This window comes from Dermacentor andersoni, chromosome 1 (genome assembly GCF_023375885.2).
Source record: "Dermacentor andersoni chromosome 1, qqDerAnde1_hic_scaffold, whole genome shotgun sequence".
Classification (NCBI taxonomy): Eukaryota; Metazoa; Arthropoda; class Arachnida; order Ixodida; family Ixodidae; genus Dermacentor; species Dermacentor andersoni.
In genome coordinates this window covers 287,302,563-287,319,931 of record NC_092814.1, presented here as the reverse complement: position 1 = coordinate 287,319,931, position 17,369 = coordinate 287,302,563, and the positions used below count along the sequence as shown (strand labels likewise).

At 50.8% G+C, this 17,369-nt stretch overlaps 1 protein-coding gene and 1 pseudogene across 4 annotated transcripts in view; one reads left to right on the top strand and one right to left on the bottom strand.

Moving 5' to 3' along the window:
- Positions 1–17,369, top strand: part of LOC140213725 (CCR4-NOT transcription complex subunit 7-like) — a 283,027-nt gene that overhangs the window by 108,964 nt on the left and 156,694 nt on the right. The window contains exon 1 of one of the 4 annotated variants that reach the window (XR_011890644.1): positions 2,326–2,444. The exons of the other annotated variants lie outside the window; for them this stretch is intronic. The gene's annotated coding sequence lies outside the window, so the exon portion shown is untranslated. Of the gene's footprint in view, positions 1–2,325; positions 2,445–17,369 lie in introns of those variants that run through there. 4 annotated transcript variants of the gene reach the window in all.
- LOC126547801 (CCR4-NOT transcription complex subunit 7 pseudogene) lies at positions 8,211–9,516 on the bottom strand (annotated as a pseudogene).

The following is a 17,369-nucleotide window of genomic DNA, read 5'->3' as shown; positions in this document are numbered from 1 at the left end:
GGTGAAATTGACTGGCATTCATTACACTGCAGGAAGTAGGAGCATGAGCTAGCTTTTATGCATGTCTGCAAGTATATTTATGAACTTGCATATGACGTACAGTCTTATATTGGGATTGATGGCCGACCTGCTCTCTTTCGGTTAAAAAGTTATAGTTTAATAATTCATTACTTGCGCAATTGCTGCATTGAGTTACATCGAAATGTACGCGTTTATCCAAAGCGCGGTACACAAATGTCACTGCATTCCGTCCCCATACATGTATGCAGTCTATGGCAGCCAGGAGTCGAACCCGCTATACCGTGCCCAGCTGAAGCGCAATGCTCTGCATGAGCCACTGCGCTGGGTGAAATTCGAACCGGAGCACTGAATCGGGAGGTTCTCGCTGGAGGCAGATCGAGGGCATATTAATGTGCTTTATTAGAACTTTGATAGCCGTGTAGTGGCTATGACGTTGCGCTATACTAAGCCCGAAGGGGCGCGGGTTCGAATCCCGGCCGCGGCGGTCGCATATCTCGATGGGTGTGAAATTCAAGAACGCCCGTGTACAGTGCATTGGGTGCACGCGTTAAAGAACCCTAGGTGGTGACAATTAATCCGCAGTCCCCCACTACGGCGGGCCTCATAATCAAATCGTGGTCCTCGCACGTAAAACCCCAGAATTTAAGAGGAAGCTTTAGCTCGGGCCCAACTCCGACGCGGCCTATTCAAATACATGTAAAACGCAAAAACGTTTTTCTGAGATAACCCCTGGACCGATTTTAATGAAATTTGCTGCATTTGAGAGAGAAAGTTAAATTCTAGTGACTGTTGGAAGCGGAATTTCGATTTAGGGCTTGAATTTTCTTAAAACGATTTTGAAATATTTGACCGTTTGAAAAAAATTGAAGCACGAAGTTTACAAATTCATAGCTCGGCATTAAGAACTGATATCGCGTTTCTGTAAACGGCATCCATTAGATCATTCAAAGCGGACAAATTCGATATGTCATTTTACGTCTTACGTGAATTTGTTAGGTTGGTTACAACGGTTTTGCAAAAGTTGTATTTCCCTACGATTAATTTTTTTCATATTCATATGTAACATATCAATTTTGTCTGCTTTAGATGTACTATTAGATGCAATTCACAGAATTGTATTATCATTTTTAGTGGTTGAGTTAAAGAGTTGTAAACTTGATAGTATCGTTTTCTGAAAATTGTCGATTTTTGCCAATTTTTAATGAAAAATTGACAACCTAACTCAAATTCGAAACCAACAGTCACTAGATTTTAAGTTTGTCTTTTAAATGCAACAAACCTCGTCAAATTTGGTGCAGTGGTTGCCGAGAAAAACGAATTCTCCTTTTACATGTATTTAGATAGGAGCACTCGAGCTAAAGCTTCCTCTTAATTTTTAGAACTTTGATGTTACCGATTGATATACCTCGTCCTTGGCAGTGAGAAACGAATTGTAAGGCATTTTCAAAATTGCTTAGGTATGTGCGGCATCGATCGGGATCAGCATACATCATGCAGGGTACTTAACCGTTTTAACATTCCATTTCCTTATTCATATTCTTTTCATCACTGTTCGATCGCCATTCACTTGGACGTCACGTCGTGCGTCTATCGCAGGGATATGGGCCGCTCGACGCGACGGGTGGTAAGAAACGGATGTAAAATGAAGTGAATCGTGACAAAATATGGCGCCAGCAACCAGTTCAACTCCCAGCGAAACCCTGGTGCTTCCTCGCCTTTTTATTAGCTAACTTCGCTTTCTCGGATTTGAGTTTTCCCTTGGCCGATTACGCCTACGTCAAAGGTATGTATGTGCCACTTGTGTCAAACGGAACAACTCAAGTGGTTGTTTTGCAGAGCGTTCTGTCGAGAACCTGCCGTGTGGGCTCCAATTCTCGCATATAATTTAACCATAGAATAAAGAACAAACTTTGATCACACATACGGCTGCACGGCCGAGAAGCAGGTCACGTGGGTGTCTTTTCGCAGGCGCGGTGCGGTTCGCATCAGATCGCCTATCAGATGAAGAACATGGATGAAAAATAAACGCCTTTATTTAATATCTAGTTTGATTGCTTGTTTTTGCGCTTGCTATAATAAAGAACTACAGAGCAATTTACGTTTTCCTTTAACATTTTAACGTCTTATTAGTTTGTGTGATTTTACAAAAGATGGCGTTACAACTTGCGTGATTAAAATTTTGCTCTTATAACCGGTGTTCGAAACCAAACGTCTGTGACGCGTTTACGGCTCCCTCAATCAGTTCCGCCGCATACAAGTGTCAAAAGCATAGCCTCTAAGATCGGTGTTTTTATTTCCGAGGGCGCCACCACTGAAGCGTGGTTAGGTTTGATAACGTGACGCACAGACTGAGCGTCTCGCCGGTGCGCGCGGACGAACGTTCCGGACGCACGGACACTCGAAGGGGCTGTCTTTCCGTAGCCGTAAGTGTCCTCTGGTAGCAGTGACCTCCGTGGGCCTTGTTGGAGCATTGCTAGCACGCGTTTCCCCCCCCTACGATCTGTACGCAACGCATTTGTCGTCAGTTGGCGGATGCGCCGGTGGCGCGCCTTGTTTCGTCGTTGGGCTATAGTGCCTAGTATATTCTAGGCACTATAGTTGGGCGCCACCGTGCTTGACAGTGCACGTACGGAGCGGGGCGCGTGACGAATTTGTTGAGTCTGGGCTGGCTACGATTCTTACGCTTTTTGCGCCGAATGCGGGGTGTGTGCATGGCATTTCACGACGGGCTCAGTTTCCAGCGGCGGCTACAGTACGGCATGGTAACGTTCTAGTTGACTGTAGCGCTTCATGGCGCAGCGCTGCTGGTACGCGCGTGCGCCCAAGGCTGCGCGTCCATCGTCACGTAGAGTCTTTAAATTGTTAGTTCAATTAAATTTTAGTTTTTACGTGTCAAAACCGGCGATTTGATTACGAGGCACGCCGTAGGGGGGGTGTCTCCAGATCAGTTTTGACCACCTGGGATTCTTCAGTGTGCACCCAGTGCGTGGTACACGAGCGTTTCTGCACTGCCATTCCGTCCTCGTCGGAATGCGGCCGCGGGACGATCTCGGCCACCGCATCGAGCACAGTAGCGCAACGCCGTAGCCACTGGGCTTCCGCGGCGGGTCTCTCTCATTTGTGGTTTCGCGTACCGGCCAGTGTTTGCAATCCTTCGTGTTTATCGGTGGTTAATGTCGTGACGTCCTTTCCTATTCGCGTCCCCATCACTCCGCGGGCAGTAGGTGAGTTGTGATTCGAGTCTTTACGCACTTCACGCAAAAATAAATAAATAAAAGCCGCCTCCATTACACTCTGCGAAAGTGGATGTACAGCCAGGGCCGGGCTAGAGGGACGACTAATTTAGGGACGACGCCCGCGCTGCGCCCCCTCTAACCCGGCGGTTGTGCAGCGAAGCTCTTTCCCACGTTACATGTCATCTCCTTCTCCCATGACAAGCCATAGCTGACAAAATTATTGCGAGATTACGTTGCGTGCGTAGAAAAACCTGGCTTCCTAACATTTGACTGCGTGTGGCTCTAAAGAAGTTTGGCGTGGCGCTTTACCTTCCAGCAAACCTAACTGCGCGTGCCGATATATTTTTTCACGGCCGCTCGATGCAAAAGCACAGGGTGCGACCCGCTGCGTCGCGCCTGATCGGCGTGTCGGGCCTAGTTTTCCGTGCGCCCGCTGCGGCAGCCCTGCTCGGGGACGGCTGCTGATAGTGAGCGCCTTCACAGCTGCGTCGACACGCGCGAACTTCACTCCAGTCAAGGCGTAAATAATGCGTTCTTTATTTGGAAATTGCAGGTAAAGTCGTCATTAGAGTTGCTGATTACGCCGCAAACGCCAACAGATTGTCACAGGGGTGGAAATCTGTTCTAGAATACGCCTGAACGCTATCCGTGACGGTTGCCCGTACGATGCACGACCGGGTAACGTACTTACATCGAGAGGTTCTGCTTGAAGCAATCTATCAATACTTTATTCACTTCTCGTGAACAAGTACGCAAAGTAAAAACTTTACATAGGGAGAACTTGTACCGAGTTTCCCAAGTAATGCAAACTAACCTAGATGAAATAGAAACGCTTTTGATTGCAAATAATCAGTAGATTGTTTCTCATCAAGACGAAGCGTATTGAGTGATGCTGGAGCTTATCTAAGGAGTGCGCCCATTTTAACGAAGTTTAACTTTTCCTCTCGCCAGTGTTCGTGACAAGTATGACTCGCCCAACAGTGCCTCCCCCCTCCCCATCCTGCTTGGCATCAAAATCACCTCACGCCCTGTCAAAAAAAAAAAAAAAAATCTGGCTACGTGCCTAGATGTCCACATTTAAGTCATTAATTGAAACAAACAATTCAATACAGGTGAAGTTGTCGGAAGTTTACAAGTGCAGCTGCAGCCAAGAAAAGTGCAAAAAGTGCTTCAGCCAGCAGCTTGATACTTTTATTGCATTGTCATAAGCAAGGAAGAATATATTCACAAACGGAGAACCTTCCTTGAGAGAAGTTTATGCGACAATCTCTAAAGTTGATCCACTGTTGAATTAACATTCCCAGCCCAGTTAGCTAAGAGGGGCCGCAGCAACTTCCTCAAGAATATTTTGCAAAGCTCCTCAGTGTGAGCATGGTCCTTTGTCCCACACATTAACTGCCGACACTGTGTGAAATGTGAAAGTAATGCTGGCATCAAGACGTGGCACATATTGCTGCTTTTTCGAATATAGTCTGTCTTCATGACCCGTTGAACGAAGGTGCAAGTCAGCTGGCAAAGCTTAACAATTCCATTTTAGGGTATGCCAAGCCTCCACTGTCCATATTTGCTATCAGCCCGTAGAGTGGCCTGGTTGGTTCTGGTGCTTCCAGTAGGGTCTTGTACAATTCGTCTGGCACCTGAAAAAGCAGTGTCAAATGTTTCATAAAGCAACAACTTGATTGTGGTAAGGAAGGGTTCTGCTCAAAGAGTCGTAACGGTATAAAGTTATGCAGCGCAAAGTAATTCACAGGCTTCGGAATTTCCAGAAGCACTCACATTAAGGTCACAAACATTAAGCTAAATTTAAAACAAGACTTGTGTCCACTACAAAAAAAAAAAAAAAAACTGTTCATACCTTAGCTTCACAAGCTCGTACAATGTACCCGGCCAGAAAAGGCTACTGCTGCTAGTTCAAGATCTGCTTCTGCATCAGACCATAGCGTTAGAAATTCTGTGGTACTGTGGATTTTTGTGGAAAGGTACTGTGGGTATTTGCAAAACACGGTCGGTACTGCAGTCGGAAGCAGGAGCGTAAGCTTCGTGTTCTTTTTATAATCATTTTCTGTAAAGTGCAGGGAACATAACAGGTACCTGTCGCTCGGTTCCCTTGCTTTTACAATTGCTAGTAGGTACAGCGGGTGGCGCTTTTCACGGCGCTCGACGTTTCTGCGCAGTCGCGAGTAAGAGCGGGTGCGAGAGAGAAAATCTGGGGGCCTTTGCTCCTTGAATATGTGAGTCTGCCTAGGCACAACGGAGGCTTCTTAACGCATGTTGTATGCGTTTGTCCCCTAGGCATGCCGGCATTGCGGAGTGCGGTCCAGTTTACGCTCCGCGCCGGCATTGCGGATTGCGGTCCAGTTTACGCTTCGCCGCTGGCTGCCCGCGTGGTGAGGCAGTGGGCACGGACGCCTCATTTGATGATCGCTGTGTTTGAAGGGGCAAGGTTCTGTCTGGTGTTGTATAAGTCGCGGGTCGCTTTTTTAGTCGCGGCGACAGATTGCATTTTTTACAAGCACTGCTCCATGAGGGCACATGTAACCAACAAACGGAGGCCTCAGGACAGCACCTGAGGTTATAAAGCAGGCGGTGCAGTATCTCCGGGGCACCCAAGCGGTAGCGGGGGATCAAAGCTGGAAGCAGGGCGGCCCGTGGGTTGGGGCCGCGGAGGCCGAATCGTGCCAGGGGGTGTTCGCATAAAAAAATTGGCTGTCCGCGATCTTATACTCCCATGGCACGCGCAGACCTCGCCCAACCCACGGACCAGTCCTGGTTCTAGCTTTGATGTCCCCGTTCCTGCTTTGGTGTCCCGGAAGCGCCGCCGATAATGCGAAATAATGACACGTTGTTTTAATTAGTAAAAACACGATTGAATAAAGGCAATTGCGTCGAGCCGCCCCGCGACTTCTGCCGGCACGCCTAGGGACAAGCGCATACAACACACGCTAAGAAATATTCCGTAGTGCCTAGGCAGAGTCGTATATTCAAGGAGCCACATTTCCTCTCTCGCACCCGCTCTTACTCGCGCATGCGCGCAAACGTCCGTCGTCTCCGCAAGTGCCACGCCCCGCTGTACCTACTAGCAATTGGAAATACTCAGCCCGGGCACCTCCGAACGAGCAACGATGCCAGACTCGCAACGCAAAAAGTGACCCATTCCTATGAAGATGGAATAGCAGCGAAATCACTTTGCTCTTCGTTTGAGATCTTTGACTGTCGTCAGCTTTCGCTGCCATTCCATCTTCACAGATAGCAATGGTTGTCATTTTTTTCTTTCTTTTATCCAGGTGATCTAATTCAATATCTTTCTTTGCTGTCTGATCATAACTTCATGAATCCGCCTTCCTGGGAACATCACTGCTGCCGTTACGTCGTGTCCGTACGGGGGACCTGTTATTTGGTGGCGCCTCTTGCGACTTACAGACATTAGACAGCTTTAGTTTAACTTTAGCGTAATAGCGGGGTTAAGAGTCACAGCGTTACCGTTTTGCAAATGAACTTTGCAAGAACCGAGTTTAAGTATAGCGTGATAGCGTAGTTTCCGCACGGGACGTTGTTCCATTACGCTTCAAGTTTTGCATACATATATACTCTAAGTGATTCCATCTATTCACCAAGCTCTGTGTGTGCGTCATAAAAGTGCGATAGACAGCGCAGTGTAAGCAGGGAACGCGTTGTATTTGTACTTTCAATGTTTGCCGATCCGCGGCGTAATCAGTACAAGCTGTCGACCATAGCCTCCGAGATCTGAAATCAGAGGCCAGATCCCGTCGCGCCTACCTCCCGGCGTGGCGCTGCCATCCCGGAAGGCTTAGAGTTACTGTATATGCTACCAAAGGTAGTGCCTTTGGTAGCATATACAATAACTCTAGGAAAGCTGGCTTCGACGCGTTCGAAACGAGAAGCAATCTCGAAAACTCCGCAAGGTTACCCATAATACTCCGTCGTCGAAGCTGCCTGGGACTAAACGAAAGCCGTTTAGTCATTTGCTACGTAAGAAGTGAGCATTACTTTCGGTGTATATTGTTGGTCTCAGAGATTGTTAGCACATAGCGCTGATAATCTCGGAGGCCATGTACAGCTAATGCGGCTGTTTTTGTTAAGTCTAATGGGTCAAGAAACCCAGAACGGATCTTGAAAACAGCGCCAACTTGTCTCTCAAGTATCATTTGGGAAAGATTGGACGAAACTCTTTGTACATGTGGAGCCAGACGTTCTTGTGACTTTCTTTATTACGCTTTATCTGCCTTCATTGTACTAAATTTCAAAGCGATCTGTACTTTTCCAAGTGCAGAATACTCTGCGAACACGCACAATCGCTACTAATTGCAGCGGCTCACCCTGTCGAGGTGGCCATATTGAAGCGCGCCAAGCGTCTGAACATGCTTGCTTGCCCGCGATAAATTCACAAGGGCGTCCTATGCTGCTTGCCGATGCATGCTTCCGTGGCCTAATGGTTTCAGTATCGGGCTTCAGTGCTAGAGGCCCTGTGTTCGAATCCTGCCATCGGACTATTTTAATAATATTTATGTAATTGATTAATACACTGTAATTTGTTGAAAGTGACGAATGTACCAAGTCGTGGAGCCATTTGAAGCCAGAAGGACAAAGTTTAGGCAAATCCCGTAATTCCCGTGCTGGCTGAACCGCCTTGATGCAGCTCCCGTAGACGCTAGCGCCAGAGTTCCCGCTAGTAATTATTGTATGAAACTCATGACATGGGCGCGAGAGGAGGTTGACCTACCGTAGCTAGCTGAATGACGTCATGCTTCCTCCTGGTATTTTTCCTTCTCCATGGTTAAACACACCCGTGTACTAAACGGAATTCCCATCGAAGTTCATAGATTGATTCTCATGGTAGCTGAACGATCACAGCGCCAGAATTCCCTCTAGTAAACTTAGTAGGAAACTCTATGGGGGGGGGGGAGCTGCGGCATCCGCACGACGACTGACACATTTGTTATTCCAAAAACAAACAATTTTATTTTCTCATGACAGTAATGATAGAGGTTGAAAGATATTATGAAAGAAGGCAAACCGTGCAGACTAACGGAGATAAAAGGATGGAGAAACAACGAGAGGCAAACTAAACACACGCACACACTAGCAGTCCCAATTGAGCACTCAAGAGTCTGCACAGAATGGCTGGGCTCGTGAAGAGCAAGCGAGTCCAGTAGTGGCAGGATGCCGAAGGTTGTCATGGTAAAAAATTCCTGGTGATGGGTGTGGTATAGACGACGGTAGGAGGAGTCCCCGTTAGGATCCGAGCCACGTGGTTAGGGTTTACATGGACTTCGAACATTTGGTTATCGTTTGTGCTGCACGACGCGCCCAGACCGTACAGGAACCCGCTGAATTTCTCGTCGTCCATCTTGTCTTGAAAGAACACCTTTCGGATCTTGAAAAAGGCCGCACCAGTGAGCAAGCTGTCACTGCCTGCTTGGTGTTGTGGCCCGATTCTTTCTAGCTGGAGCTGCCCAGCCACCTCCTGCAGGCCTCCTCTCAGGCTTCTGCAACTCTTCATAAGGTACTTAACATCGTATATGCATGGAAAGTATAGTTGAAGCAGCTCAAAGAAGTCGTTCTCGTCCGCAGGCAGGTTCTCACCGGTCAACACCTTCAACAGGTAGCCGAAATCGTAGCCGCTGTGAAAAGTGAGCCACTTGACGTCGTCTGAGAGAACCACCCCCGAAGTCATGAGCAGTTGGGCAAACTCGTACGGGTCTATGCCTTCCGTCTCGTGCCTGCTAAACTGGATGCCAGAGTTGATGAGCAGGTCGATGGAATCCTGTGCGAACATGTCTTTCGCTAGGCTGAACTTGAAGTTGAATTGCCAGGTAGAGAAATTTATGGGCTTGTTGCCGTTTTCGTCGAGAAAAGTGACACCCAGCTGGATAATTTTGAGCAGGTCAACATTGCAGCGCAGCATCTGGTATTGATAGTCGGTGATGCTTCGGAATTTCCCTATGGGCTGCGCTACCACACCTGGGAACTCTGTGTCCATGGCGATGTAGTTGTACTTCTGGACGAGGTCCCTGATGGTGCAGAACTCTTCTTCGAGATTGCATGCCCAGACATCGCGGATTCCGCAGGCCTCGTTAGCGATTTCCAGGGCATTTCGGTCACTGTCATCGGCGCTACTAGTGCTGTTAATACTCAACTTGCTCATGGCTTCCTTTAGAACAGGCATGCTTGCTGTCCACGAGGACTCTATGGTACCGTTCCGAGTGACAATGGCGACTCCTGCGCCCCTTCGCTTAGAGGAAAAATGCACGCTGCTTAATTGGCGCGGGGAATTTTTTAAATTAATGTTTCGGCTGCATTTTCACAACTTTCGCGTGAATTCTGCTTTCAATTGTTCTTGCTGAGTATGACCAGAAAAAAGCCTTTCATTTTTATTACTTGCCTGTTAGTCTTGGTGGCGCTGTTGGTCCGTTGGTTTTGTTTTTATGGCTCTCTAAAAAAGAAACTTTATCTGTAAGTCTCCTTAAAAGGAGCCTCTATCTGCAACGATGTTTTAAAAAATTATTTAGTTGAGTGGCTTCGGGGATTGTGCGAGAAGGCTGCATGTACACTGAACCAGTGGCAAGACTTCAGCTAAATGAGATTGATTTGCTATTTTGTAATAGAGCGCTAACTTGCGATGACATTTGAGCCAAATTTCGCGGAATCTGTTGCTGTTGCGTAGTTACGTTTTCCTCGCAGAAGTATCCTGAAAAACGTAGAGCACGGAGACTCTATGCTGAAATAACTGTGCCCACACGGATAATTCTCTTCAGCGAGCCTGCGACGACGAGCTGGCGGCTCAACGTCGTCGTCAACCTTGTTCTCCGGCCAGATGCTGCTATTTAGGGCGAAACTTTTCTCCGGGTGTCCCTACACATTTGTTCAAGCGAATAGCTTTCTTTGCCTGTGGTGACAGGTTTTCCGCATCTAACCGAATGATGTCACACTAAGAGGCGAAGGGCGCACAGAGAGGGAATGGCATCTGCGAGGATAGGGCCAGCGGAGCAAAATTGGGTCACTGGGGGGAGGAAAGCTGGGCCAGCGTCTACCAGGTCCCCTTGTTGCTGAGATTGTGTGGCTCCACAAGGATCGCGGCGGTGGCCCGCGTGGCACTAAAATGCCGTCAGAATGGATCCTTAGCGAAGAGTTGGCAAAGCAACATGGTGTACGTGCTGAAAAGGTTCGACAACGTTATGCTGCCGTGAGGGGTGTGGAACGTCACCAACCAACCTTCACTGACAAAATTGTTACTGATAAATCGCTTCGGTTAGAATATTATTCACGGTTCATGTTCATCAGAATATAGAGCTGTCTTTGCCGAGTTACTCCGAGCGATATTTCGGTGGCAACATTGCTTCGCGCAAGCTCTTCCGCACCGCAACATCGTGCCGTATTGGTTGAGGAGTCGCTGACGCGACCTCTGACGTCACACGGGGTCGCACCTATCAGTGGCGAAGCCGCATGACTGCACAGGTGCGTCAGGTGGTCACAGCGCCTTCAGAAGCCGGTTCCGTTCCGACTGCGTCGAATTGGCTCGTGTTCCGTATACTGTATACCTACACAATGTCTGTAAACAACGGTGGGTGCCGTCGATATATTCTAGGCCCTACAGCGCCGTGGCGTAGGCTCCGCCCACATTCACCGCCGCCGCTTGCACGCTAGGATGGCGCCTCTTTTTCTTTTTTGGCGGTTCTAAGATCACGGCTTGGTTATGAGGGATGCGGTAGTGGGGGACCCCGGATTAATTTTGACTACCGGTTCTTTAACGTGCACGCAACTTAAATAAAAAAATTCGAGCGAAAGTGCGGTAAATTTTCACCTCCGCGGGCATAGTATAGACATAAAACGTGAGAACTTGTGTGCTAGAGCAGGCTGCGTCGCTTAGGTAGCCATACTTTAAAGGCTGTACAGCGATCATTCGTACTCTCTGAAGAGTCATGTGCATGCGAAAAAAGTACTTGTTTGCTCCGAATTATCTATTTGTGTTTTATAGCGTAAGCATTCTTTGATAAGTACCCCAGCAAAATCTGTATGCCACGCGATAAGTGTAGTGCCTTGTATCTGCACAAAAATGCGTCATCTGCGAAGACATTTCATCATTATAATAGTGTAAGTGTCGATGATTGGTAGGTTTATAAGCGAGAAGGAACAATTGAAAAAAAAAAGAATTTGATGAGATAATTTTGTTAGCAAAATCGTGCCCGTAACACGAAAAACCTGACATCTTACCCATAGGGATGCGCAGGGCTCCATAGAAAATGCATGGGAGAGCTTGTAGTAGGGGCGGGCCAACTAAAATTTGGGGGTGGGCCAACTTGATATTTTGGGGTAGGCCAATTGAAAATTGGGGTGGATCAACTTGAAATTCGGGGGTGGGTCAAGTTGAAATTTGGGGGTGGGCCAACTGAAATTTGGGAAACAAAATCAAAAAGTAACAGCCAAGCGAAAGAATGCTTGCGCATCTGTAGACGATTCTCAGAATATCTGTGCAATTTTTTTAATAAACAACGCTTCATAAAGTGCTACACAATGACAGAAACTTGCTACCTTTAAAGGGTCTGGCCATTTTGAGCTGACAAGCGCAGAGCATACATTGCGCGATAACAATCGTGTCTGCAAAGTATTACATCGCTACGCTCCGCGGAAAAATCTGAAATTTCAATCCGAACACCGTTTCCCTCTTCACTCGCGGCCGCCACGCTGGACGGTGACGTAATCGTGCCCCTGCGCCTACGTAATCGTGTCCGCAGTGTCGCATCGCTCGTGGTGACAAGTGACTTCGAGAATTATTCAAGACCACATATGTTATCTGTGCGATCTGTTGCTTGAATTGACGAATTGAAATTTAGAAAAATAATAGACCACACAAACGGAATGTCTGCGTGTGTTTTTTGTTTTTTTTTTTTACTTCGCACCGAAGCAAGAGAGATGTACATACCTACGCTTCGTCTGCTTGTTCCCACGGTCGTGCGGTTAAGTGCGTAGGTACCGAAACTATGCCATTTTCTACCGTGTTCCAGCGCGTGATCACGCTCTGCGATCCGCTTGTTCTGCCTCAGTATTCGTGTAGCACTGAAGTATACCGCTAGCCATGTTTCCTTGTGCACAGCGCGCAAAATCGTGCGCTGCGAGAACGAGACAACAGCTCGCGCTGACGCCGTCGGCGGAAGTGCGCAGCGCCGAAAAAAAAAAGGGGAGGAACAACAAAAAAAGAAAACATGAAGGCGGGGCCTGTGACGTATGCGTAACGCAATCCTCGAGGTCCGGCATGGGAGAACGCAGGGAAAGAATTTCGCTTGCGTAGGCTAGACGGGGCGAGTGGAGAGAGCGTCTTGCTTGGTAGTGGAGCCCGCCTGCTGAAATCATGGGTTCGCGGCACTGAAATATTTCTATCTCGGCTATTAATAAGCCGATCTGAAAAAAAAATTGCTGCAGAATGCTCCCTAGAGGAAACGTAACAACTTCCAGCGTGTAACAAGCATGTGACGCCCCCTCGGGCGTAATCTTCGTCGGCCCGCCAGGCTCGGTAGGCTACATTGGTCACCGCACCAAATAAACACCGGTACAGTTCTAGCCACTGTAACACCGGCGAGTACAGCTGGACAGCTGCTCGGCGGCAGTCATCGTTCATCACCACCACGCTGCCAAGCGTCTGTCTAACAGAGAGTGCTTTGAGCCTTCCCTCGTTACGAACCCGAGCGGATCGTGCCACTGGCGACGAGTACCCACGGATCTCCCACGCCGCCGCGAACGGCGAAACACCGCCCCCCGTTGCTGCCGCCATGCCGCTGTACGGAAGGCTCGAGCCGCTCGAGGAGCCTGGCCAGTTTACGAGGAACAAGTCCACGTGTTCTTCTCGGCAAACAACACACCCGAGGCCAAACAGCAGGACATTCCCCTGGCCGGCTGCGGGACCCGGGTCTTCAGTCTCCTGCTCGACCTTCTCAAACCAGCCACGCCGCATGTTAACACGCTGGTTTAGCTGCTCGCCATACTGTGCTCGCATTTCAACGCAACACCGTCCACACTAATGGAGCGTTTCCGCTTCAACAACCGGAGCCGCCGGGAAGGAGAGACCCTCGGGCAGTTCGTTGCTGCACTACGAGGGTTAGCAAATGCTTGCGCCTTCGGCGACCAACTGGACTCGCTGCTCCGGGACCGTTTCGTCTGCGGCATCAACAACCTCGCCATGCAGACGCGACTCCTGAAGCTTCCCGACCTCTCGCTGGACGACGCCGTGAAGGTAGCGCTGGCAATGGAAGCTGCCGCCAAGGACGCCGGCGAGATTGCCCGTGCGACTGGCTCATCATCGGCGGAAGCGGCGGTCAACAAGTTCGTGACAAAGGGCAGTACCTGCGGTCGCTGTGGTGATGCCCACTCCCCCTAACAGTGCCAGTTCTCTAAAGCACAATGCTTCACGTGCGGGAAAACTGGGCACCTGGCACGGGGATGCCGAGGAGGAGGACGAACAACGGACAGCAGCAGCAGCCTGGTTCAAGCGCAGGTACTACACAAGCCCGCGGCCAGGGTAGCCGTCGCAAGGGTACGCGGCGGGGGCGTGCAGCAGCAGGCTCGCGTTCTTCCGCGGCCAGGCTCCACGTCGTGGCCGAGGACCCGCCGATTTTCGGCATGTGGCACACGGGCTTCGTTCCGTCGTCTGTGCCGCTGTACATGCTGACAGTCGAAGTCTGCGGGCACCCAATTTCCATGGAGCTCGACACAGAAGCCAGCGTGTTAGTAATGGCCTAGAAACTCTTCAAGCGCACTTTCCCCGGCGAGTCCGTCGAGGCTTCGGGCGTGATGCTGCGCAGCTACTCTGGGCAGCTATCCCAGGTCCAGGGTCAGGCACAGGTCAACGTTCGCTTTGGCGACAGGGAGGCAACGCTTCCCCTCTACTTAACCAAGGGGTCGTCGCCGACGCTGCTGGGCCAAAACTGGATTCATGCACTGGACATTCGTCTGCCAGAGTACCAGGAAGCCAGCCTGCATGTGGTGAAAGACGTCTCCAGCCTTCTGACCGAGTTCAAGTCCCCGTTCCTGCCAGGGGTGGTCACATTTGCCGGCACGGTGGCTGGCATTTATGTACCTGAGGGAGCCCGGCCACGTTTTTTTCAAGCTTCGCCCACTGCCAATCGCCCTGAAGGAGCTGCAACAGTTGCAGCGAGAGGGCATCCTGGTGCCCGTCAAGACGTCTGAATGGGCCGCTCCCATTGTACCAGTCCTCAAGCGAGGCAGCAGTGTCAGGATTTGCGGGGATTTCGAGGTTACCATCAACCCCGTCGCTACCGTCGAGAAGTACCCGCTGCCCCGGATTGAAGATCTCTGGTCAGCGTTGTCCGGTGGACAGTTCACCAAGCTCGACCTTGGAGATGCTTACCAGCAGCTGGTGCTCCAGGATGTCTCCCGGAAGTATGGGCTCTTTCAGTACACGCGCTTACCATTTGGCATGGCCTCAGGACCAGCCATATTTCAGAGGCAGATGGACAACCTGTTCAGGGGCGTGAGGCACATGGCGGTGTACTTGGATGACATCCTGGTTACTGGCAGCTACGACGGGGACCACCTGCAAAGCCTGCACAAAGTCCTGGCACGACTGCAGGACGCCGGCCTCAAGCTCAAGCTGGAAAGTGCATTTTCCTGGCCCCCAGCGTTGAGTACTATTTCCCAGGATGGCCTAGCCCCGGCTTCTCACAATGTTGATGCTGTGCTCAAGGCGCCTAAGCCCTAGAACAAGGAGCTTCAGAGCTGCTTCGGCCTCATCAACTTCTACAGGAGTGTCCTGCTGAACCTGTCGGAGCATCTCCAGGCGCTCCATCTTCTGCTTCGAAATGGTCAGCAATGGGTCTGGAAGAAAGAGCAGGACTGGGCTTTCAAGCGCAGCAAGGAGCTAATCACCAAGACTCCAGTGCTAGTACACTTCGATCCTGCCAAGCCTGTCGTTCTGACCGTTGATGCGTCGCCGTACGCCATAGGAGCCATCCTGGCGCACCGGGACAAGGATGGCCAGGAACACCCTGTGTCATTTGCTTCTTGCTGGCTTTATGCTGCAGAGCAACGCTAAAGCCAGCTGGAAAAGGTAGGCTTGGCCCTCATGTTTGGTGCCAAATGCTTCCACCAGTATCTGTGGGGCCGGAAGTTCGAGGTGGTCACGAACTACAAGCCGCTGTTGGCCCTGCCGGGGCCTGACAAGGCAGTTCCTGTGCAGGCATCACCTCGAGTGGTACGCTGGGCCTTGAGGCTGGCAGCTTAGTTACAAGCTGGTTTACAGTGTCGGAAAAGACCTGGAACCTGCTGATGCCCTGACCGCCTGCCCCTGTCAGAGGTGCCCGATGGTGTTCCAGAACCTGCTGAAGTGTTCATGCTGGAGCACGCATACCCGGAGGTACTCTCCAGATCTGCGGTAGAGACTAGCCGGGACCCAGTCCTGTCTCAGGTGGTCAAGGTGGTGTCCCGTGGGGCGGAATTGGTTCAGCAGGCCTACAGCCACAAGGCCACCGAGCTGAGCTTGCAGCAGGGCTGCCTACTGTGCGGTTCCAGGGTGGTAATCCCTCAAAGTCGCTGTTCCAGGGTCCTGCAGTTGCTGCACGTGGGTCATCCTGGCGTGGAAAAGACCAAGATGGTGGCCCGGTCCCATGTTTGGTGGCCTGGCCTGGACCAGAACATTGCTCACATGGTGCAGATCTCTCAAATCAGCCAGGAGCATCAGCGGGCCCCACGTCATGTGGAATTCACCCCTGGTCGTTCCCACAGAGACTCTGGTCCCCCCTACATTTGGATTTTGTGGGACCCTTCAAGGGCCATTACTTCCTGGTGGTGGTGGACACCTTTTCGGATTGGGTGGAGATTCTACCTGTCACCACTCCGTCAGCAGGTGCGACCATTGCAGTGCTACGACAGGTCTTCACCGCCCAAGGGTTGCCGGACGTCGTCGTGTCCAACAATGGTCCTGCTTTCGCCAGCACAGAGTACCTGGCCTGGCTCATGAAGAATGGAATCCGCCGGATGATGGTTCAGCCGTACCACCGTGCTTCAAACGGTGCAGCCGAGCGGGTGGTGCAAACCATCAAGGACAAGCTCAAGAAGAGCCAGACTGGGTATTTCCGGACGCAGATTGCCTGGATACTGTTTCAGTACCGGACCACACCCCTGATGTCACTAGCTATGCCCCCTGTGAGCTCCTGCTGGGTCAGATGGTCAAAACACCCTTGGACATCTTGCATCCGGACCTCCGATCCACAGTGCTTCTGAAGCAGAAGCAGGCTGCTGACCAAGGGTGCTGTACCAGGCCTTTGCCGGAATTGGGAGCTCCAGTTTTTGCCAGGAACTTCCGTCCTGGTCCGCCGGACAGGTGGTGTTTCCTGCCAGCGCCTCATTACTGCTTGTCTGCATGCCAGATGGGGCCACGTGGCACAGACACGCAGACCATGTTAGGCCTCGCCTCGGGACCTGGCCAGCACCCTTGACTGCCACTCCAGAGTTCCAGCCCGCAGGAGGACTAGAGGCAACACTAGTCGCTTCCAGCGGAGCACAACCCACCTCGGAGGCGGCAAGTATTGCCATTGGTGCGGCGCTCGTTGGGCTGGTGTCAGGTCTGGCACCACTCACAAGGCCAACCACTGCAGTCCCTCCGGACGGAGCGAGGCTGGGTCGGGCAGCACCCGGCATTGCCATACCCAGGCTGTCAACACCCGTGCATAGGCGGAGTACTCTACTCGACGGCGGAGGAGGCCACCGGACCGTTACTTGCCTGGGTAGCAGGCACCGTTGACTTGGCTGGGACGGCGGCAATGCATTATGCTCTGAACTTGGACTTTAGTTTCTTTTAGTTAACAAATGGGGATAAGGGGGTGTAAGAAGCATGTGATGCCCCCTTGGGCCTAATCTTTGTTGGCCCGCCAAGCTCGGTAGGCAACATTGGTCACCGCACTCAATAAACACCGATGAGCACAGCTACTCGGTAGTCTGTTATCGTTCATCACCACCACGCTGCGGAGCGTCTAACGGAGGGTGCCTCGAGCCCTCCCTAGTTCGCAAGCCCGGGTGGATCGTGACACAGCGTATAACCAAAATCTGCTATGGGACCTGGTGAGGGGGCCCTTTAAGAATACT